The following is a 23421-nucleotide window of genomic DNA, read 5'->3' as shown; positions in this document are numbered from 1 at the left end:
CAGAGGGAAAGCTCAAAGAGCTATGGGACCAGTGGTGAGCTTGTGGGGCTGCGGGGGGTGTGGGTGTTGTCCCCTTTCTGGAGTTTCCAGATTTTCTATAACAGGGAAGGCCAAATATCCCACATCAAATGATTCGTATAAGCTTGCAGTTTTTGTTTTTGTTTTTGTTTTTTTTTTGCGTGGGCCTCTCACTGCTGTGGCCTCTCCCATTGCAGAGCACAGGCTCCGGACGCGCAGGCTCAGCGGCCATGGCTCACGGGCCCAGCCGCTCCGCGGCATGTGGGATCCTCCCAGACCGGGGCACAAACCCACGTCCCCTGCATCGGCAGGCGGACTCTCAACCACTGCGCCACCACAGAAGCCCTAAGCTTGCAGTTTTTGATCTAAGCTGATTTTCATTGATTTTATTAGCCAGCTGTGCCTAATTTTACGAGAGCCATGTTATGGTCGGTCAATCCGTGGTGCTATAAACCTTAAACTCAAGTGTCAAAACTGAACCTGATGAAGATACCGGCTCTGAGTCATTAGGGCAATGGTTTGGGGGCTCTGTGATGCCTGGGGGGTGGGGCCACATCTGAGGCCTGGCATGTGGCCCCTGGTGTCTGGCCGTGTCCCCTCTCCCCACCTTTGTGTCTTGTATGTATATTCTTCAGTCTCCAGGGTTGTGGGAAAGAATCTCATGGCTGTTTAGAATGACTCACACCAAAAATGAGAAATAAACAGATACCCCAAAGCACCCAGAAGCTCATCATTGGTTTGGACAAACCCCTGGTTGTCAGAAATCCTTCCAGACGATAAAAAGGGAACGGGAAACCGTGGATAAGAACAGCACACAGAGCAGGTTGATTAGATAATGGTCCCAGGGCAGAAGCTTTTGTTCAATCAATGTGTCTTCCTCTATTGTCTTCAATAACACTCTTCACTGAAATGCAATTTTGACATCTTTTGCCCTCATTTCACTATGAAAAGCTATTTGGCAATATTGTCAGGGGAGAGCAAATGGAAGTGATGTTGACCTGCACAAAACAACCCTCCACCTTTCCCTAGGGTGCCCTCAGTGCTCACCCGCACATGCGCGGTTCCCCAAGGCTGTGATGACTCAGCAGTTCTACGGACCGTGGAGATTCCAGTATCTGCTTGATTTGGGGATGGAGGTGGACTGATGACGACAAAGACAAGCCTAGGAACCCAATCCCCAATCTAACTACAATGCAAATTCAGATTTTTTTTTTTCTTTTCTATTCCTTTCCTCCCTGCCCACACCAGGTTTCAGCTTCTCAAGCATAATAACTACATTTATTATTACAAACTATTTGCTAGTGCTTTACAATACGTTCAGGGCTTTGTGTACTGTCTCCACTCAAAACAATGCAGCAAGGAGATGCTGTGAAGCCCATGTTATTGAGGCTCAGGGACCTCACGCGGTGCAAGTTAATAAATGGCGAGGCCACAACTGAAACCCCAGTGTGCTGGGTCCCGAAGCTCCTTCAGCTGTTCCCCACTGTCACTCGTGAACTTGGGCAAAGCCTTGGGACGCAGCAGCTATCTTGGGGAAAATGATTTTTTTCAAAGTAAAGGAATTAATTTCTACCTGCTTTCTGGAAAAAAAAATATACATATACATATCCTGTAAATTGGAAGTCCTTTGTCTTTTTTTTTTTTTTTTTTGCGGTACGCGGGCCTCTCACTGTTGTGGCCTCTCCTGTTGCAGAGCAACAGGCTCCGGGCATGCAGGCTCAGCGGCCATGGAAGTCCTTTGTCTTTAGCGAGCAAAGAGAGAGAATATGTTCAAATCCATTCCCTTTTTTAAAAAAGGGGAAAAAAAGGTATTTCCTTACAGCTTCGAATGAGCTGGAAAGTTTCTCTCACTCCCCCGAGACTTCAGGGCTCAGTCCACCCCGTGGGAATAAGGCAGCAGGGGCCGCTTTCCCTCCCCTCCTGTGTACGCCACCAAGCCTCACACGTGGATGCGATTCTCCCCCTCACAGCCACAGGCACAGCCAAGTCGCAGTTAGGAAGTTATTTCAGACCAGAGTAATTCAGGTACAATTGTTCTGGATAATCTCTAAACCGAAAGCAAGTTAGGGAGACTTCCCTGGTGGTCCAGTGGTAAAGAATCCACCTTCCAATGCAGGGTACGCGGGTTCGATCCCTGGTCAGGAACTAAGATCCCACATGCCTCGGGGCAACTAAGCCCACGCGCCACAACTACTGAGCCCGAGCGCCTCAACGAGAGAGCCCAGGTGCCGCAAACTACAGAGCCCACGCGCCCTGGAGCCCACGGGCCACAACTAGAGAGAGAAAACCTGCACGCCACTAGAGAGAAGCCCATGTACCCCAACGAGTGCTGCAATAAAGATCCCACATGCCGCAAGGAAGATCCGACGCGGCCAAATAAATAGATTTTTTTTTTTTTTGAAAAGAAAGCAAATTAGGGAATGAGCCTCACCGCCTGCTGACGGTGAACTCACGGGCCTGTCGACAACCCAGCAGGCGAAGGCGCCCTGAAATGCTCTCAGGTCTGAGAGGCCCCAAGGCTGTGGAGGGCCTCCACCTGCCTGGAGTCACACGAAGATGCCAAGTTGTCTCAAAGCCAGGCGTCCAGACCCTGGCATTCTGGAGAAGGGACCAAGGCTGAGTGTCCACACTGCTTCAAGGAGAATTACTGCCCACCCCACCACAGCTTCTGTCTAAAGAAGAAAACGTGAACTGGAAACCAGGAAGGGAAGACATGGCTGCCCAGCCTGCTACGGGAGACGTTCTGGGTCCACCCAGCCTCGGGGCAGCATGTGAGCGCAGGGGTGGGCAGAGGGGCCACAGGACAGGGCACACTGGCTCCCCGCCTCTGCCCGTTCCCTCGAGCCACGACTTATGTCTCCGGCAGGTGACGTTATGTTACTCTTTCTGATAATAATTAGAGGGCAGGACCACTGGAGCATGGAGATGACTCCCAATCTGTGATCACGAAACGGCTGCTTCTGTTCTCTGCAGCAGAAGGTGGGGACGGGCCGGGCCAAACACGCTGCGCCCTTCCCCACCCATCCCAGCTGCTGACGGCAACTGGTGTCACGGGCCAGGCTGGGTATCAAATGGTGTCCCAGGACTTACCAGCAGCCACGGGGCTGCCTGGAGTCTATACTTAGCAACCTGTGCCGGCTGACACTGAAGGCCGCCCCCCTAGCCGTGGCCGGTCAGGCGGGCCGTGGAAATGCCATGGGTTTCACAGCCTGTGTGTGGACCGCGTGCCGCAAGAACCTGTGGCAGCTCAGGACGGAACTCGGGTGAAGGCCTGGGCTGAAGGAAGACAGAGACGCAAGCCCATGCTTGGTGTCTCCGTCTAGCGTTCTGTCTAGTCCTAGAGCACGGCATGGTTCAGTCACGGCAGTAACTGTCTCAATCAGTGCGGCAGGCGCGCAAGGTCCATAGGCCGAACCTGGATTTCTGGTGCACGAGCAGAGGGGTGTCCACCAGCTTCCCCGGCTGGGGCTTAATTCAAGGGCCAGGATCCTTCCCCACAGATGCTTGCCTGGGAACTGGTCCCACCAGAGAGACCAGAGGTGGCCCCCAGAACCGTGTGGATGGTGACGTGGGACCCTGGCACCCCTCTGTGGCCAGGGCTCAGTGGGAGGGCTAGGACAGAAGAGGCAGAGGAGCTAGGGGTGCCTATGGCAGCCCAGGCCGGGAGCCCCCATGCCTCCAGCTGGCAAAGGAGAACCTGACGGAGGTTCCCTCCTGCCTTCTCACCACCGCTGGCGCTGAAGGAGAGGGGGTGAAACTTGGATAATAATAGTTGGATATTCTGGGAGGCACAGGAGGGGCTAAGGCAGTAGGGGCCTGGGTCAGGCGCCTCCTGGGGTTTCCATGGAGATCAGCAGACAGCTTGGGGATACTGGCTTTGTCTGTGGACCAGTCCTGGACCTAGTCACTATCCCAGCCCTAGAAAATGAGAAAAAGCCCCTCCTGGGAGAAGTCAGCCCCTTCCGGGAGGGCTTCTCTCCACCACCTCCCAGCTAGCTGACCAGTACAGCAAAAGAAGGATCAGATTGGGTCCTTGGAACCCTCTTGAACTTGGGCCAGTTCCTGCCCCTTCACTGGGCTTCAGTTTCATCATTTATAAAATGAGTGGGTTTGGCTAGATCAGATCAGTGGCTCTTGACCCTGGGGGCACCCTGGAATTACCTGGGAGGCTTTAAAAAAATGATCCTGGGGCTTCCCTGGTGGCGCAGTGGTTGAGTGTCCGCCTGCCAATGCAGGGGACACGGGTTCGTGACCCGGTCTGGGAAGATCCCACATGCTGCGGAGCGGCTGGGCCCGTGAGCCATGGCCGCTGAGCCTGCGCGTCCGGAGCCTGTGGTCCGCAATGGGAGAGGCCACAACAGTGAGAGGCCCGCATACCGCAAAAAAACAAAAAAGATTCTGATACCCAGGCCCTGCCTCAGACCAATCAAATCAAAATTTCTGGGGGTGAGGACCAGGCAGGCAAAAAGGCTGCAGGGCCTTAAGTCTGGCCCAGGGCAGAAAGGGTCTGAGAAGGTAGATCTGTCCTCTCATGAGCCCACACTCCTTCAAGCCAACCCTAGCCTAGCCCAAGCTCATAGATGTCCCAGGGGATACGCTCTCCTGTACACTGCTGCCTCCCTCCCTCCTAGGCAGGGTAGGGGCTCACAGAGCGGGAAGCCTGGTGGGCCCTTCAGGGAGTGGCTGTCTCTGGCCTACGCATTAGTATGTCTGGGCTTAAAAGCCTTAGGAAGGGGTGTGGAGGTGGAGGGATGCAGGAGAAGGGGATCAAGAAAGGGTGAGTGATGAGCCTTTATTACTCATCTCCTGGGTGCCAGGCACTCTGTTAGATGAACTATAGAGGCCAGCACATGCAGTCCTCATAACAGCCTGAGACGGACGATAAGGCTCAGAGAGGGTGGGTGACTTGCTCAAGGCCACACAGCCTGATAGATGAGGCTGAGGCACGGGCCACCTCTGCCTCTTCACAGCCAGCTGGCTCTGCCTGTACTGGTGCCCACTTCTTTGCTCTATAAAGTGAGATCTTTTTCCCAGGCCAGAGTCTACCTGGCATCACAGGTCACATCTGGCTTTCCAGACTCCACGCTGTGCCCTACTCCTATGCCCAGCTGGGAGGTGCGCTCCAGCTGCGGGGTTAAAAGCAGCTGCAGGAGGCCTCCCAGTGGGTCTTCTCTCCACATTCCTTTTCAATCCCCTCAGCGGGCCTGCCAGGCCCCCTCAGCCCCCCTCCTGCCCTCTGGAGGAGGCGGGTGCTCTCCAACTCTGCCTGGGACCAGGTCTCCAGCTTCTGGCGGCATCTGCTCTCACCACAGCCACCACCATCACCCCAGGGGGCTGGGCCCACCCTCCGGGAAAGCCTGTCTTGTGGCTGCCTCCCAGGTCCCATTCTTCCTCCCATAAATCCCGAGGTACCTAGTGCAGGAATTGGCACACTTTTTCTGAACAAGGCCAGAGAGTATTTTCAGCTTTGCAGGCCATATGGTCTCTGTCACAACTACTCAATTCTGCCATCAGGGCACCAAAACAACCACAGCCAACATGGAAGCAAATGGCTGTGGCTCTGTGCCAATACAGCCTTGCGTGTGCACACGCAGAACCTGGAATTTCATATGATTTTCACATGTCACGAAACAGCCTTGCGTGTGCACACGCAGAACCTGGAATTTCACATGATTTTCACATGTCACGAAACAGCCTCGTTTTGCTGTTTTGTCTTTCCTACCAGTTGAAAATGTGAAAACCATTTTTTAGTTCGAAAGGCTGTGTAAAAACCAGTGGTGGGCTGGCTTTGGCCCAGAGGCTGTAATTTAGCAACCCCTGACCTCGTGGGTCATTCAGCCACTCAACAAACACACGTTAACTATGTTGGGCTCCATCCCCTGGTGGCCCTGGGTCTCACTGCTCCTTCCTGCCTGCCTCTCCCTGTGCTGACGTGTCTTCTCCCCATCCGATCCCAGCACACAATCAGCAGAAGGGGAACACGACGGAGAGGCAAGGCAGGCCCACATCTGCCATCTAGGCAGCCTACATTTTGTCACCTTTCTCTGTGTCATCAACACACATTTCCAAAACTGCTCCTCCTGGATGCTGTTTGAAAATGGCCAGATGACCAGGATTAGAGAAACATAAGACACACCAGACACCCCCCCCCACCCAGGTTTGGGGCTGTGTGCTTCCCCCAATACACGCTACTCCCAAAATGGACAGAGGAGATGGGTGGGCTTCTGTAGCAGGGGGTTCTCTACCCCCAGGATGCTTGCTCTCTGTGGGAAAGAACCCACTAGACTCTCCACTAGACTCCACAGTCAAACTCAAACCAAAAATGGAATACTCGAAAACCAACAAACAAGAGAACATTCAAACGGAAGACTGGGGTCTAGGTAGGAAGGGGGAGGGTTTGACGGCAGCCAAAGAGCTACACTAGCCCTTGGGTGACACTTGGCTTCTAGGGAACAGGCAGGTGGGGAGTCCCTCCCTGTACGAGCAGGGCAGTGTGGAGGGGCCAGAGCTGGGGAAGCTGGAGGGGTCAGGGGCCTGTCACCACGTCAGCCCTGCTCCAGGGCAGCAGCTTCCCCAGACCTGCAGGCCCTCGTGGCGTCCCTTGTTGATACAGCAGATGGACGAGCAGGGTGGCAGTGGGCCGGCAGCTGGGTGAAGAGGAGGGCCTCCGGAGGGGGATGGTGAGCGTGCGATGGACCATCCCAACGGGGACACTTTTGAGACGGAAAGCGGGAGAGCTGTGAGGAACTGCCCAGGACGGACAGCCCTGGCGAACTGGGATATGCCCAGTGATCCTCCGCAGAGGGTGCAGGGAGCAGGGCCTGGTTTGAAACGCACCTCCCCAGCTCTCCTGGGGGTAAAGGCACCGACAGAAATAAACAGGGGCTCTCAGGTGTGACCATGTCTGCGGCCGGCTTTGTCACTGTCTCCCGCTTCCAGTTCTCCCCTGGACAAACATAGCAGTCAAGTGAGGATTCCCAGAAAGTCTACTCTGTCTCCTCGACATCCGCAGCATGAGGGCTCTGAGTGCAGCCAGCCAGCCCCCCGCCCGGCCCCACGGCAGGGCACCCGGACTGGCAAACGGGCCTCAGGGCGCGGCGACTCCACTCGGGGCCCTGGCACACGCCTGGCCCCAGCGCTGGTCTGGTGGGCCCTCCCGCAGGGCCAGGAGACAAATCACAGACCCCTCGACCAGAGCGGCACGTCCCAGTGTTCAGCGCACTGTCTGTCCTTTGGGGCTGTTTATCAGTCTGTCTGTCCAGGGCAGGGAGGGGGGTGAGCCAGGCTGCGGGACATGAGCCCAGAGCTGGAGACCTGAGAGGCAGAGGCTACTTGGCCGAGGACAGGGGCCCATTGTTTCAAAGCTGTCCCACAATGGCCAAGCGGGAGACTGAGATCTCTCGGGAGACCCTGGAGGGAGGCAGCCCCTCTCTGTAGTTTTCCAGAAACCCTGTAAACAACTCCTGCCCCATAGCAGCCACGGAGCCAGGACTCAAGCCAAGGAGGCGATCGCCAGAGCCACCAGGGGCTGAGGGCATGAAGGGGGCCAATGGGTATTCATGAGGCTGGTGAAGAAAGGAGAAAAATCCTTTCTCTGCCAAGGTCAATGGCAGAATGCAAAGGACCCTTAGAGACATTCTAGTCCAACACTCATTTTACAAAGGAGGAAACCGAGGCCCAGAGAGGGGAGGGGACCTGCCTGGGTCACCCAGAACAACAGCACCAGGACCAAGGCCCTGGCGACCTTGACCAACACCGGGGACCAACACCAGGATGTACCGACCCCTGGGAGAGCTCACCATTTTCCACGGTGGGCATTCCTTACCCAGATGTAAAGGTGTCATTCCTTTAGAGGTTTTCTGAGCTGCTCTAAGAGGTGAGCCAAAGGGAAAACTTCCCTGAGGTCTGCCCTGAGGATCTTTTCCAAAGGTGCTGGCCTGAGGGACACCATGCCATATGTTCACCTCATGGGTCCAGAGCCCTCTGGAATCTGGGAGCAGTGGGGTTCTGGGCTCATGGCCTCACCTGGAGCCTGGCAAGTCCCTAATGTCTTGGTGACTCAAAAGGTGGTGGGTGGGCAGAAATCCTCGGCTCCATGCTCTTGCCCACCCCCACCCATGCCCACTTCAGTGACACATCTTTTTTATTTTTGTAAAGAAGAAGCAAATCGCACATCAGCAGCTACACCCAAACACCCAGGCTCTGAGCTGAGCGCTAAGACCCACCCGGGGCTGTGGCACATTGATTCTCACTCAGCTTCTTCACATGCTTCCTCTTTTCACAACCAATCTAATCATAAATTAACAACTCCTGGTACTACAGCCATTTGTGAAGTGGCCTGGGCACAACTGCTTAATTGCTAAGGGAAGTGAGATTCAGAGAGATTAGGTTACTCACCTAAGACACAGCAAGTGAGCGATGGAGCCTAGATTGGACCCTGGTCCATGTACCTCCAAAGCTAGCACTCACAGCCTCTATAGGGCTTGGCCCCCCTTATCTGGTTGACCAGAAGCACTGAGACAGGGCTGGGCCTGCCCATACAACGCTGGTTTCTTAAGCTCCTGGCAGAAGAAGTAGGCTCACAACAAGTGTGTGCCCTGTTCAAACCAAAAGCACGAACGGGCCCCAAACCGTTCACTAGAAGGGGAAGATCTATTTCAGTAAGATTCCGACGGGTCCCCACCAGCCACCTAACTGCCAAAAAGAAAGGGAATGAAATAATGAAGTGGAAGGCATGTGCTACCCCAATATGCTGATTTCTCCAGATGTGTTCTATAGACAGCAAAGCAAGGACCCGGAGCCCAGCCAAACACACTCCTTCCAGGCTCTCATGCAAAGGCCACCTGATCCCAGCCCCCAGTGCCTACCTCGCAGCCCTCCAGCCCGCGCTGGTCCAGGCTTTGTGCTTCACGCAGCACCACGGGCGGTGGGGTCCCCGTGCTCCTTGTAGCCTTGGCCATCACCCAGCTCCACAGGCAATGCATGACGAGGGGCCCGAGCCCAGGGTCCCTGGCTGCCCCGGTCCCTGGTGTGGTGTCCCAGGGAAGGAGGCAGGGAGAGGAGTTTCTGTTTTCATGACTGTAGTGAACAGTCACTGCAGCCAAAAATAGTCTGTGCCGGGGAGCTGGGGAGTCAGCACATACCTCCCGGAGCAGGTGCTGGGGGTAAGACACAGAGGCTCCAGCGGGGTTCGCTGCAGGGGGCCGGGTGTGGGGCAGGGGGCCAGGCACCCAGGGTATCTGGGGTACTAGGCTGAAGAAAGAGAGGTGTTCCCTGCCTCACTGCCCCCCTCCAAAGAGTCTGACCTGAGTCAACAAGGAGCACGATCATCTCCCTCCTCCCGGTGAATCATCTGGGGAAACCCCACCCCCGCATGAACTCCAATTGCTTCCAATGCCCCTGCTGCTCTCACAGATTTGGGGCTGGGTGGTTTAGACACCCAAAGGAAGAGCCGTACAAACTACCAGCTATCAAAACACATAGAAGGGACTTCACTGGCCGCACAGTGGTTGGGAATCTGTCTGCCACCGCAGGGGACACGGGTTCGGGCCCTGGTCCGGGAAGATCCCACATGCCGCGGAGCAGCTAAGCCCGTGTGCCACAACTACTGAGCCTGCGCTCTAGAGCCCGCGAGCCACAACTACTGAGCCCGCGAGCCACAACTGCTGAAGTCCGCGAGCCACAACTACTGAGCCCACGTGCCTAGAGCCCATGCTCCGCAACAAGAGAAGCCACCGCAATGAGAGGCCCGCGTGCCGCAACGAAGAGTAGCCCCCGCTCTCCGCGACTAGAGAAAGCCCGCGCGCAGCAATGAAGACCCAACGCAGCCAAAAATAAAATAAATTAATTTTAAAATATATACTTAAAAATCAAAAACTCATAGAACTGTACACCAAAAACAGTGATCTTGACTATGTGTAGTTGGAAAAAAGAAATGTACAAAGTGATATGGCTGGCTAGCAGTGGCTGGTGGGGTTGTGGGGGGGGTATTTTCTTTTTTGAGTTTTATATTTTCAAATTTTCCTACAATGAACACTTGTAATTAGCTTTAGAAAATGTGACTTTCAGTGAAATTTTTAAAAAGATGCTCAGGCATCACAGAGGGAATATACAACACGGTCCCATTCATGAGAACTTAAAGTGTGTATGTTGTGACCCCAACTTTGGAGCCAGACTTCCTGGGTATGAATCCTGGCTCCCCCACTTACCATCTAGGTGACCTGGGGTAAGTGACACCGTCAGTTTCTCTATCTCTGTCCTATACTGGGGATAAAAGCATTGCCTCCTGCTACAGACTAAACACTTGTGTTCTCCCCAGAATTTGTACATTGAAACCTAATCCTAATGCGATGATATTAGTGGGGTCTTTGGGATGTCATGAGTGTGGAGCCCTTAGGATGGGATTAGTGCCCTGATCATAAAAGAGACACCAGAGGGCTGCCCGGTCCCTTCCGCCACGTGAAGAGACAGCAGGAAGACGGTCATCTATGAACCAGGAAGTGGATCTTCACCAGACACTGAATCTGCTGGCACCTTGACCTTGCACTTCTTTCTCAGTTGCCAGAACGGTGAGAAATAAATTTCTGTTGTTTTTAAGCTACCTAGCCCATTCTACGGTATTTCTGTTACAGCAGCCATAATGGACTGGAGTAAGCCATCTCCCCAGAAGGTTATCAGGAGGACTGAACGACATGCTCCATGTAAAGCTCACAGCTCAGTCCCAGGCACACTGGGAACACTCACTAAAGAATCACAGCATAAATTCATGAATAAACGACATTTAGAAAAGAAACAAAAGAAAAGAAAAATCAACCAACAAAGGCCAACGGGAAGGAAATGCACCACAATGTTTCCATCATTTCCTCTTAGTAGTAAGATTATGAGGTAAACCATCAATAAACAGCAGTATTGTTTTCTTTAATTTCTATACTTTTCACATTTTGAAAAGGAACATACATATAAATGACTGGATATTAAGAAAAAAAAAAAAACACCCTGAAAAGACAAGAAGCAATCATTATCTCTGTGCAGGATTACAGATGACCTATTTTCTTTGCTTTTCTATACTTTCTAAAATAAATATTTATTACTATCATAGTGAAGAAAATGAGAAGTGTTATTAAAAACAAAAACTGAAGAATAGACTCACCTATTATATCACAGAAACATGATCTCTGCAGAAACCCTGCCAGGGTCTGGGCCTTTGACGAACCACCTCTGAGCCTGAGGCCCTTTGCCTCCTATACAGACGGAGGAGTTCTGCTCACTGTTGGGAAAGGCGGGCACAACGGTCACCGCAAGGTCCCCCCCAGGGGAAAGCCAGGTGACCCATCCCCATGGAGAGCCCCTGGTGAGGGTGGGGGATGGGGAGCTACAGTAGCAACAGTTGTTATCTAAGGGGGTGAGAGTGTGTGTCTGTGTATCGTTCTTCTGTCAGCGGGGGCTCCCTTTCCTCCAAGACCCAATTCCCAAGTGTAGGTGGCCCTGACCCTTCAGGCTCGCCACCTTTCTGCCAAAGGGCTGAACCTATGACCTAGTTTGGGCCAACTGGAGTTCTCTGTCTTGTTAGCTCTGTGATTGGTTCTGATATGAGCACATGACCAAAGTCAAGCCAATCAGAGCCTTCCCTGGGATTTTTCAGCTACAGTTCTAGGGTAAGAAGCTCTCAATAAGAAACACCACTACTGTGCTGAAAGAAAGTGAAGCTTAGCTGCTTGTGCCCTTCATGACTGCCACGTGGAGTGGGCCTGTCCAAGAAGTGAGCTCTAATAGCATCATCTGAGCCCCTGCATCCAGACTTCCCTGGACTTTTATTACCTAAGCTGATAAAAGCCTGTTTTCTTTAAGCCGGTTTATATTGGAACTTGCTACAGAAGAGTTCTAACTAGAAGTAGGAGAACGTAATAGCTTTTACTTAGTAAGTGCTTACTAAGTGCCCTGGTACCATGTCATCTTCCACCTATTTATCCACCCATCCATCCATCCATCCATCCAATCAATAGATAGCTACTGAATAGCAAGGGTGGGCCAGGTACCTTACTCAGCACAAGGGGTACAGCAGCAAACAAAAAATACAGTCTCTTTCCTTAGGGAGCTTATATCCTATTAGGAAACAATAAAAAGCAAATTCAAAAGTAACTAAAATACGTAATTGAGATTTGTGAATAAGTGCTAAAAGGAAACAGCATACTGAGACAAAGTGGTGGGCATGGCTGGGTGGCGGCGGGGCGGGGCATCTAATTTTAGACAGGATGGCTTCTCTGAAGAGCTGACTGTTAAGCTCCTGTCAGAGGACGAGAAGGTGCTAGCCATGAGAGTATAGAAATTTCCAGGCAGAGGAAGCAGAACACACAAAGGCCCTGGGCTATGACAGGAAACAACCTGACCTGTCCTAACATGAGGGGAAGAGTGAGGAGGGGCAGGAGGCCACACAGAAGGAGGCAGATACCAAATATTCCAGAGCCTTGAAGGGAATGGTGAGGAGTCTGGATTGTACGCTGAGCGCAACAAGACACCAGCGAAGGACTGTAGTCAGGAAAGTGAGGTGGTTGGATTGGGGTTTTGAGAAGAATCACTCTTGGCTCATGAATAATGAAACAGAGGGAAGGGCAAGAGTGATACAAAGAGTGATGTAGGTTCTACTGCACAAGTCCATGCAGTAGCTAGGACTAGGGAGGTGGCAGCGGTGAAAAAGAAACATAGATGGATGGGGGATATATATTTGGAAATAGAGCTGGTGGGATTTGCTAGTCAATTGAATGTCGAGGTGGAGGAAGCAGAAGGAATCAGAAATGACTCCTCAGTTTCTAGCTAGAGCAGCTGACAGATGAGTTAACAGGCTCAGAGAGGTAAGGGACTTATCCAAGGTCACACCACTGGCAAGTGGCAGAGTTAAGCTTATGTCTGCCTCCCAACAGCAGGGTCTGGGCTGTCTAATTCCAGAGGTCACGCTCTTAAGCGATCTTTCTTTCTAATCTTGCTGCCTGCCCAAAGGCATATAGCTGGAAGCAAGGACCACTGAAATTTATATGCTGATTTTTTTTAAAAAAAGAAGAAGAATGAGAGAAGAGACTTTTTGCTTTAAGGTGATTAAAACTGTGTGTATTGACACAAGAATTTCCCAATATCTAGCTGGGCAGATCTGTTCTAGAGCAATTTTGCCTTTGAGGCAGTCCCTGGAGAAGGTGGACAGCTGACAGCCCAGGAGCTAGTGGCCCCAGAGGAGGCTACAGGCACACAGTCTTGCTCAAGTCCAACCCGTTGCCAGTGGAAAGCAGAGGCAGCTCAGGAACCCCAGGCCACAGCAGGCCATCGGCAGCCCCTAAAGTCCTCCCCAGAGACCCTTGCAATTCAACCTTCACTAGCTCAGATGAGAGAGTTCCTGAGACCTAAGAGACCAAAACTCTTTGGATAATCTTATTTAGGTTAAGTCATTCAACAAGAACACCTATTACACGCCAGGCACTGGCGGTAGAGCAGTGAACAAGACAGCCAGGTCCCTGCCCACATGGGACTTTCGGTCTCGTCAGTTTTCGCTGGGCTTGGCAGCCCAGAAATCTAAAGGATTGAGGAGATGGGCTCAACATTCAAAAATGCCAACCGGTACAGGCTAAGCAGAGCAGTCATCTCACGATTTTTCAGATTTCTAGGAATCAGGCGCACCTCCTCACTCAGAGCTTAAAAGAGGGCACTTTGGTTCATGATCAGAAAAATAAGTCACTTCATCAATGGGAAAGAGTGACGTCTGCAAGTCCTGTAAGGACAGGAACTCACAGGCAATGCCTAGAGCAGCACCTGGCACACAACAGGAGGTAAGTGCACGTTCACTGGGCGAACGCATGATCGGACAAATAGGAGAAAACGTGAGCACGCCCTCAGCTCTGTGTCACCCCCATGTTTCATCCTGTCTTCCCTGGGGACCCGTCAGTCTGCTTTGCCCCGTGGTTATTTGGAGACGTGTACATCCCACCACCCTGTAAGCCCTCCAGGGAAGACTGCACTCTGCTCATCAACGAATCCCCTGTGGTAATTAATCTGGGTACCTGGCACAAGGTAAGTGATCATTGGGTGTAGAATAAATGGATGGAAAGGAAAGAAAGAAGGAGGGGATTGAGGAAAGGAGGAAGGATAGAGGGAGGGAGGAAGAGAAAGGAAAAATGGGGGAGGGGAGAAAGGCAGGAGAAAAGAAAAGAAAGAAAGAGATTGAGAGAGAGGGAGGGGGAGGGGAGAGGGAGGAAGATTGAAAGAAATAAAGCTCAATTCAATTACACAACTACATACAATAGCCCCAGGCTGAGCTATTCTGGGTAAGACGTCAGAGGACAAAATCTGTCAGGGGAAGGAAGCCTGGATCTGGAGTCACAAGAACGTGAGTTTGAATCCTGACCTGCCTGTCGGCTCGCTGTGTGACGCTACCATGTCGCTCAACATCTCTGAGCCTTGGTTTGCTCAGCTATAAAGTGGGGATCACAGTGTTTCTCCCGCGGCTCCCACCCCCCACCCAAGGTATCAGGATTAAAGAGGATGGTATCTATAAAATGCTGCCTTGTAGTTTGCCCTCTGCCTCCCATATCCCAACTTTAGGTCTTCCCCCGACTGGTTGGGTGATGTCCACATGCCAGTCCACCACGCAGGCCTCCACCTCCCAGCCGCTCTGGGCTGGTACTGAGGTCAGCGCCCAAGATGTCAATTCCTCAGCATGGCGGCAGCCCCAGGCCGGTGGGGCTGATCGTTGGCCTGGATCCCTGCATGTGGCCGGGCGAGGGTGTGTGCTGCATTCCGAGGAGGCTCCCAGATGCCAAAGAGCAAGGCTGTCAGGATGGCGGGGCCTCTGGCTCCCAAAGGGAGAGGGTGGGGATGGGAAGAGGGATGTGAGGAGACGCTAGGAGCGAGGGTGGCAGGATTCACGTCTTTTAAAGCTGAACCCGGGAGCCAAATACCTGTTCACTCTTCTGGTCTAATCTTACACAGCCTCCCGCTACATCCCGGGGCCCACAGAGCTAGAGCCACTCCCAGCTAATGGGAAACCAAGATGGTGGCAGAGGTCAGGCAGCTTTCTTGCCCATCCCCAGGAGAAGGCCTGACTTTACACATGGGAATGCACGGACAGAGGAAAGGGGAAAGAGAAACCTGCCTAGTCGGGGCCACCACAAAAACCCCTTACCGGACCCACCTGCATCTTCAGTTCAAAACACGCCACCAGGGCTTCCCTGGTGGCGCAGTGGTTGAGAGTCCACCTGCCGATGCGGGGGACGCGGGTTCGTGCCCCGGTCTGGGAAGATCCCACGTGCCGCGGAGCGGCTGGGCCCGTGAGCCATGGCCGCTGAGCCTGCGCGTCCGGAGCCTGTGCTCCACAACGGAGAGGCCACAACAGTGAGAGGCCCGCGTACCGAAAAAAAAAAAAAAAAAAAAAAAAACCACCACCAGCGAGACCTTATTCAGGGAGCCTGTGGTCCATGGAATCCAGCCTCCACATCACCCACGCTCCCGGCTAGCACTGATCCCAGCCAGCGCTTGCCACTTCCTTTAACAACTACCAACAGGGAAACTGCTGAAGAAAAAAAAGTGGCCCCATGCCAGCGGGCTCTGAAATCATTTCCCCAGCTGCAGCCAGAACATGAAGCTGCGACTTTTAGTTTTGAACCTATAGATCGGGAAGGGGGCGGAAACAGTCACAGCGTGTGACTCTAGATGCCCGGGGAAGGGGCCCTGCCTCTAAACTCAGTCTCCTGCTCACTCCCTCGTCCCGAAGGCCCCCCAACCCTCCAGACCTGCTCCCCACTCCTCACCAGCCAGGGGCACTGGCTCACCTTCCACCCCTGCCCACCTGCCCCACCAGCCCTGATGAACCCAGCCTTCTCACTAGGAGGAGTTCTAGTTTCCTTCAAACAATCCTAATGTTTTCTGTCTTCCTCTCTCATGCACACACTCTTCCATGATCTCCCAGATAAAACCCCAATCCCTACGCTCCACTCATGGAGAGATCCACGAACCAGCCCTGTTTCCTCACCGACCTCCTCCCGGACCAGCCCTTTGCAAACACTTCCTGTGAGGACGGCACCAGCGTTCTGAGACCCAGACCCCGGGGTCTTCGCAGTTACTGTTCCCTCCCTCCGTCCAGTGTGTCCTTCCCCTTCCCGCCAGGCTAGCCCCCGGCCAGCACCCACGGTGAGTGTGCCCGCTGGCTTCCACAGACCCCAGGCTGGCTTCCGTCCGGGCACTCGGTGCCAGCTGTCGATCGTGCATCTCCCCCAAGCCTGAGGGCTCCTGGCACTGGGGACAGCGTGTTTAGCATCCCGGCTCTCAGCACACGGCCCCACCGGCACGGGCTCCAGACCTGTGCTGCCCCATCACGGCAGCCGCCAAACGGCTATTTAAATTAAAATTCAGGATGACAGAGACAAATGTTAATTTCACTTTCTCCGTCGCACTACACATATTTCAAGTGTCCCCGGCTGGGCCACATGTGGCTGGTGGCTACCACCCTGCAAAGGGCAGGATAGAATGTTTCTAGCATCACAGAAAGTTCTATTGGACAGTGTCACTCTAGACAAAGGACTGATGGGTGGGTGAAGACAGGAAGGCATCTCCAGAGCTGCCCGTCTCCAGCATCCACAGAGGAGGGAGAAGAGGAGTCAGTGGGCACACAGGTCAGAGTGCCTGCAGCAGGCTCTGGAGCCGCAGAGGGCTGAGATGTGTCCCCGGTGGCAAAAGGAGGAAGAGTGCAGAGTCCCTTCGTCCACACCAGAAACCCAGAAGAGCCACACCGCCCTGCGGCCACTTCCACGTCCGTCCCCTCTCTTCATCCAGCAGGAGGGCATTCTTTCCAGGAGACTGTATGGCCACAAACTGGTGACCACAGTCTAAGGACAAAGCTGAAATACTATTTAGATAACCCCAGAGGCCCAGATCCTGAGAAGGTGCTTTTGAAAAGGAAGGAGGAGGTTATACATGGATACACGGCTACACACACATATGATGCAGGTATTTTCCTGGGGGAAGAATCAGAGGCCCAGTCACGAAGCCATGAGGCTTAAGATCAGCAGAGAACTCAAAGAGGCTGAAGAGGGCTTCCCTGGTGGCGCAGTGGTTGAGAATCTGCCTGCCAATGCAGGGGATACGGCTTCGAGCCCTGGTCTGGGAAGATCCCACCTGCTGCAGAGCAACTGGGCCCGTGAGCCACAACTACTGAGCCTGCGCGTCTGGAGCCTGTGCTCTGCAACAAGAGAGGCCGTGACAGTAGGAGGCCCGCGCACCGTGATGAAGAGTGGCCCCCGCCTGCCACAAATAGAGAAAGCCCTCGCACAGAAACGAAGACCCAACACAGCCAAAAATAAATAATTAAAAAAAAAAAAAAGAGGCTGAAGAGACAAGTCCCATCACACAAAGACCATCCCCAGAGGCCTCGGGGAGCAGCCCTGGGGCAAATCATCTTGGGGGTACTGACTGCACCAATGCACCCCCATAGCTCAGCACAAGGAAATTGCCAGACCTCATGGATTTGAATCCCTTCCCCAAAAAGCCAGACAGAAAAAGGACAGGTAGAGACCCCATTTTCAAGTCTGGCACCCCCAGCCTCCATCCCACTGTGACCTTCGCTCATTCCTCCGTCACTTTTCACCAGCAAGTATCGGCCAGGGCTTCCCATATGCCAGGTGCCATGCTGCTGGGCACCTGGCTTCTTCTGGGCATGAACTGATGCCTTCTGTGTGCGCCTCTATGTGCACACGTGGGCACCCCTCCAACACAGCGATTCCTAAGATATCACAGAGAAATCCAACCTCTTCCTATTCTATGGCTAAAGAAGAATGAGGTGGGTTTGCCTGGACTCACACAGAGATGAGATTCAGACTAAAAACCCACAGGATGACATACATTCTACGATCCCATTTTAGCATCTAAAACAAAAAAACAAAAAAGAAAAGGAAATTTGGATGGGAATAAAAACAATGTGGTACCCTGGATTGGAACCTAGAAGAGGAAGAGGACAGTAATGGAAAAACTGATGAAATCCAAATAGAGTCTGGAGTTTAATGAGTAGTCATGTACCAGTGCCATGTTCTGAGTTTCCACGAATGTACCCTGGTAACGTATGATGTTAATGATGGGGGAAGCTGGGAACGGGAACTCTGCATTCTCTCTGCACCTTTTCTGTAAATCTAAAACTATTCCAAAATAAAACATTTATTTAAGAAAATAAACAATGATTTCAATGACATTCAGAAGTCAAAGGATTCTGTCTGTGGGGTCAACTTTGGAAAGGCATGGGGCTTTCATGCTGCTTGGAAATTTGGTTTCTGAAATTTGCACCTATTCTAGAATCAATTCTGGCTGAAAGCACACAGGATGCATCGAGGCCTAGCAGGGTGGGGTGAGTGCCGGTCAGAGTCCACACAACTGGGCTTCCCTGGTGGTGCAGTGGTTGAGAGTCCGCCTGCCAATGCAGGGGACACGGGTTCGTGCCCCGGTCCGGGAGGATCCCACATGCTGCGGAGCGGCTGGGCCCGTGAGCCATGGCCGCTGAGCCTGCGCATCCGGAGCCTGTGCTCCGCAACGGGAGAGGCCACAACAGTGAGAGGCCCGCGTACCGCAAAAAAAAACAAAAACAAAAACAGAGTCCACACAACTGCCGGGGTTAAGAAACAGAACAAGACAGGCCAACGCCCCAGGGCTGGCCTTGAAGCCAGGTGCGGAGCTACTCTAACTCTGCCCCCGCCCCCCCATGGCAAGGAGAAACTCTAAGGAACACAGCGAGTGAAGGCAGACCTCCCCGGTCAGAAGGGGCTGGGATTTCTAAAGGAAACAGCCTTCTTTCCAACATTCAGGAAACAGCCTTCTTTCCAACACTCTGGCCTAAACTGACATGAGATCTGGGGGGAAGAAAAAGACTAATCTTGAGAAGAAGGGTCTGGGGAGTCTGGGGGAAGATGGAGTGACACCCGGCCAGTGGTTCCTTGTGGTTCTTAAAACCCAGGCAGCCTAGCCTGCCCTCCTCCTGTTCCCCAGCCACTCTGGCCTCATTTCCTCCAGCCCACCGGTGATGGTGAGGATGCCAATGGTGGTAAGGATGACCATGTGTGGCCCTTGGGACCAGCAGCAGGTGGGAGGCGGACACTGGGCCTGCCTCCAGTTGGTCCCATGTGCTGCCTTCTGTCTTAAGCCCTCGGCCAACTCCCACTGCCTCTTGATTCAGAAAACCGCCCCCCAGCCAGCCCCTGTCTCCATCCACTCCCCTGATGGCATTTACAGCTGCCTGCTGCACAAGCCTCCAACAGTCTCTGTTGGGTCTGACTCTCACTCAGGAATAATGGCAGCTGAGGATGAGGTGAGGAAACTGCCTTAATTTTCCCTCTTCCACCCCAGCAAACACCACAGGGCCTCGAAGTGCTCGACCCTCACAACTGCCTCAGCGAACACATGGCACATGGGTTACTCCCCCATTTTACAGAGAAGGAAACTGAGGCTTAGGGAGGTTAAGGGTTTGGCCAGGTTCCCAGAGCCAGGCCAAGAACCCAGGCATTTCTAAGAGGCAGGAGAGAGACGTGGCAGAGAGCGAGGACTCAGTGCCTACACAGCACTTGGACTACACGCCAGGTGTGCTCTCTATATGTCAGCTTTGAGGCAAAATGAGACCCTGAGGGGTCCCAGGAGTCCCTTAGTCATGGTGCAGACTCATAATCAGACACAGAGGCCTCCCAGCACAACCGCTTAATAAATGAAAGGTGGTCCGTTATGTCAGAAGGGCTCCCTGGGGCTCCGGCCTTCCTGGAGAAGGCCCCCTCCCCTGGGAGCACCAACTCTCCCAGGGGTCTTTCCAGAGGCTGACTCATGGGCAGCCGGGCATGACTGGGAACATGGACCTTTGGGGCTATAGTCCCAACGGTGGCCCATCTTATAGGCTTGAAAAGCCAGACCCTGGAATAACCTGTGTCACCACCCACTCAGGACCGAACCCTTGACTCAGGGGACATCCGCCATGTCATGAAGAGATCCACCCTTCCTCCCTCTTCTCAAACAGTCATCACATCAGGCCCAATACTCAAAGGGGATTCTGTGACCAACAACCAGCACAGGCAGGTCCCCGTCTCCTGGAGCTTGTACTCCAGCGGGAGAGAGGAGACAGACCACGAGCAACAAATAAGTTACGTAAACTCCAGAAAGTGACTGGTGCCCTTGAGAAAATCAGCCAAGGTGCATTGGTAGAAAATGAAAGACAGGAGTGACCTTTAGGTCACATCATCAGGGAAGACTGCCTGGAGGAAGTGACAATAGACCTGCCACTAGAATGATGTCCACGGGATCAGCCTAGGAAAGAGCACTTCAGAGAGCGGGAGAGTGGGTGCAAAGGTCAAACCGGAGGGAGCGAAGGGGAGAGTGAACGAGATGAGGCCAGAGAGAGGCGGGCAGAGGTCCAAGTGTGTGCGGCATCTGGTGTTTATTCGGAAAGAAGTGGGAAGCAATGGAAAGTGACGTGATCCAATTTACGTTTCTTCGTGGGCACTCTGGCTGCTGTGTGGAAAATGCAGTGAAGCAGGTGAATGATAAAGCAGGGAGACAGTTCCACAGCTGCTGCAGGAGTTTGGGCGAGAGAGGATGGGGGCCTGGACCGTGGTGGTGGGGGAAGGGAGACATGGAGGGAGGTGGGCGGGTCTGCAGTACGTCTTGGGGCAAGAGTCACTGAGCAACTGGAGACACTCGTGTCGTCTCATCCTGAGCCCGCCGTCCCCACACAGCTCTCTGCTCAGACTCTGCCCCACTGCTCCACGCCAGGTAGCATCCTGGCTCCCAAATACACCTGGCTCTTGGGCTCTCCTGCCTGTCTGACCACTGAGCACAAAGGAGCTTGCCCCTCATTTACCACCCAGCTCTGACTATCACGCATGACTTTGTGATTCAAACATCACCTGACTCAGAATCTGCTTTACCTCTGGGCCCGGCTGGGAGACCCCTGTACCGGCTGCCACCAGAGTGCTCCCCAGAGGCCAAAGAAGCCTCTGTAGCCAGCCTTCGTGGTACTGGTACGTGGTACTGCCCTGGGCACAGCTGGCTCCTGTCTCAAAGACTGACATGGGTGGGGCTGGGTCTCCTGCACACTTTGCATCTCTGGAGATCTGAGGGAAACCCCTTGAGGAGCAAAGCCATCTGCCAGCGATGTCTCAGGCCCGAGACAGGAAGTTAGAAGGCACAGTTTGGAGTCCAGCAGGCCCAGGTCTGAACCTCAAGTCTGTCCCTGTCACTAGCTCTGGGACCCTCATAGAGCCCCTCGGCCACTCTGGACCCTCACAGCCAAGTAGGGATGACATTGGTGAGACGCTGGGCAAGTCACTGCCCTCGTGGGGCTCCAGTGTCTCCAACTTAAGCTACAGACATGAGTGTGAGGGGAAACGGCTTCATCCTGAGATTTTAGGGAGGGGTGGGGAGCCCCTAGAGAAATTTTAGGGGTTGGCCTGGGGAGCTGGAGGGACCCTTCAGTTCTTCCTAGTCTCCAAGCCCATGATTTTAAATCTGTCACCATGGATTAACCATTATATGTTTGGATCTCCTTCCTGTATGGCAGAAAACTGTGAGGCAGGTGGGGGTGGGTGGGAGACAGATGGAGAGATGTAGAGAGGTGAAGTTCATTATACGTCTTATGTGCTATTATACGTATACATTATACATATTACGTGTTACACGTACGTGGAACTGTTAATAACGCCCAAGGTACCTCCAGCTCACAAAACAGTTTCCCTCAACCTTCACATGGACCAACTCTTTTCTGCCAGTATCTTTCTTTTTTTTTTTAATTAATTAATTTATTTATTTTTGGCTGCGTTGGTCTTCGTTGCCACGAGTGGGCTTTCTCTAGTTGCGGCGAGCAGGGGCTACCCTTCCTTGTGGTGCATGGGCTCCTCACTGCAGTGGCTTCTCTTGTTGCGGAGCACAGGCTCTAGGTGCATAGGCTTCAGTAGTTGCGGCACGTGGGCTCAGTAGTTGTGGCTCGCGGGCTTTAGAGCGCAGGCTCAGTAGTTGTGGCACACGGGCTTAGTTGCTCCGCGGCATGTGGGATCTTCCCGGACCAGGGCTTGAACCTGTGTCTCCTGCATTGGCAGGCGGATTCTTAACCACTGTACCACCAGGGAAGTCCCTCTGCCAGTTTCTTAAAAGCTGGCATATGCCACAAATATGAGGGCCACTGGGGCCGGGGCCAGGGCCGGGAGCATGTAAGGTGCTGAGAGCGCCCCTGTGGGTCCCCCCCATTCATTCCCATCTTCTTCCACCCCCTTCCCCAAACCTTTTATGCTCATGTCACCTCCTGTCCTGGAATCTCTCCTAGGGAAAATTCTTAAATACACAAATAGCTTCCTAAATAATATTAACCACCATGTTATATATAATAGTCAACAACCGGAATTAACCTCTGCCTAGTAAACTACAGTACATACACTTCAACATTATGCATCCACTTAAAAAAAGGCTGGGGGTTACCAAGTGTGAAAATACGGGGAAAACAGGCTGGTTAGCAGGTCAAATGATAAGCGCAAAATATAAAATTGTTTATTCAGGATGGTTTAAACCAGTGTTGCCCTAGAGAAATATAATGCAAGCCACACACTTAAATTTTAATTTTTGAGCAGCCACATTTTAAAAAGTAAATATCTATGAAGTTAATTTTAATCACATTTTATTTAGCTTAATATATCTAAAAGTGTCATCTCACCAGATTAAAATTTTAAAGTTGTTAATATTTGTTTTCCTTTTTTCTGTATCAAGTCTTCATTCAGCACATCTTTGAATTTACATCTTTGAAATCATAACACATCTCAGTGTGGACTTGCCACATTCCAAGTCACAATATTAGCTACCTTACTAGACAGCACAGGTCTAACCCACTAGAGATTTTTTAAAGATTTAACTATTAGGGTAAAAAAAAAAAAGACTAGAAGGAAAAATCAGAATCTTAATGATCACAGATTTTTCTCTGAGTAGTGGGAATACGTATGTGATTTTCCCCCTCCCTTTTCTGTTTTCCAAAGTGTAAATGAATTCATATTACTTTTAAAACAATAGCAAGAGTCCATCTTTTTGATTTTAGAAGAGAAATAAAGGATTTAAAAGACCTGGCTGGGTGAATCACACCTGCCAAACATTGATTTACTGATGCCCCGTGAGAGCTGTCCTGGACCCCTGACCCTCTCCACGCAAACTGGTTGATTAGTTAGTGGGTAGGTGGGTGGGTAGGTTGGATGGATGGCAAGAGAGAACAAAGGAAAGAAAATAATATATTACTGCAGTTACAGGAGAAAACTGAACTCAGACCCTTGCTTCCAAATTCCAAAGCTATCATTTACTAGCTGTATGCTTTTAAACAAGTTATTTGACCCTTCTGTGCTTTAGTTTTCTCAAGTATAAAATGGCAATAAT

At 52.4% G+C, this 23421-nt stretch overlaps 1 protein-coding gene across 1 annotated transcript in view; it reads right to left on the bottom strand.

The window, feature by feature from the left end:
- Positions 1 to 23421, bottom strand: part of KSR1 (kinase suppressor of ras 1) — a 148177-nt gene that overhangs the window by 43079 nt on the left and 81677 nt on the right. The gene's annotated exons all lie outside the window — the stretch shown is intronic.

The sequence above is a fragment of the Delphinus delphis genome, chromosome 19 (genome assembly GCF_949987515.2).
Source record: "Delphinus delphis chromosome 19, mDelDel1.2, whole genome shotgun sequence".
NCBI classification, from domain to species: Eukaryota; Metazoa; Chordata; class Mammalia; order Artiodactyla; family Delphinidae; genus Delphinus; species Delphinus delphis.
Note: the sequence above shows the minus strand (reverse complement) of the source record. Positions and strands in the feature narration are given on the sequence as shown.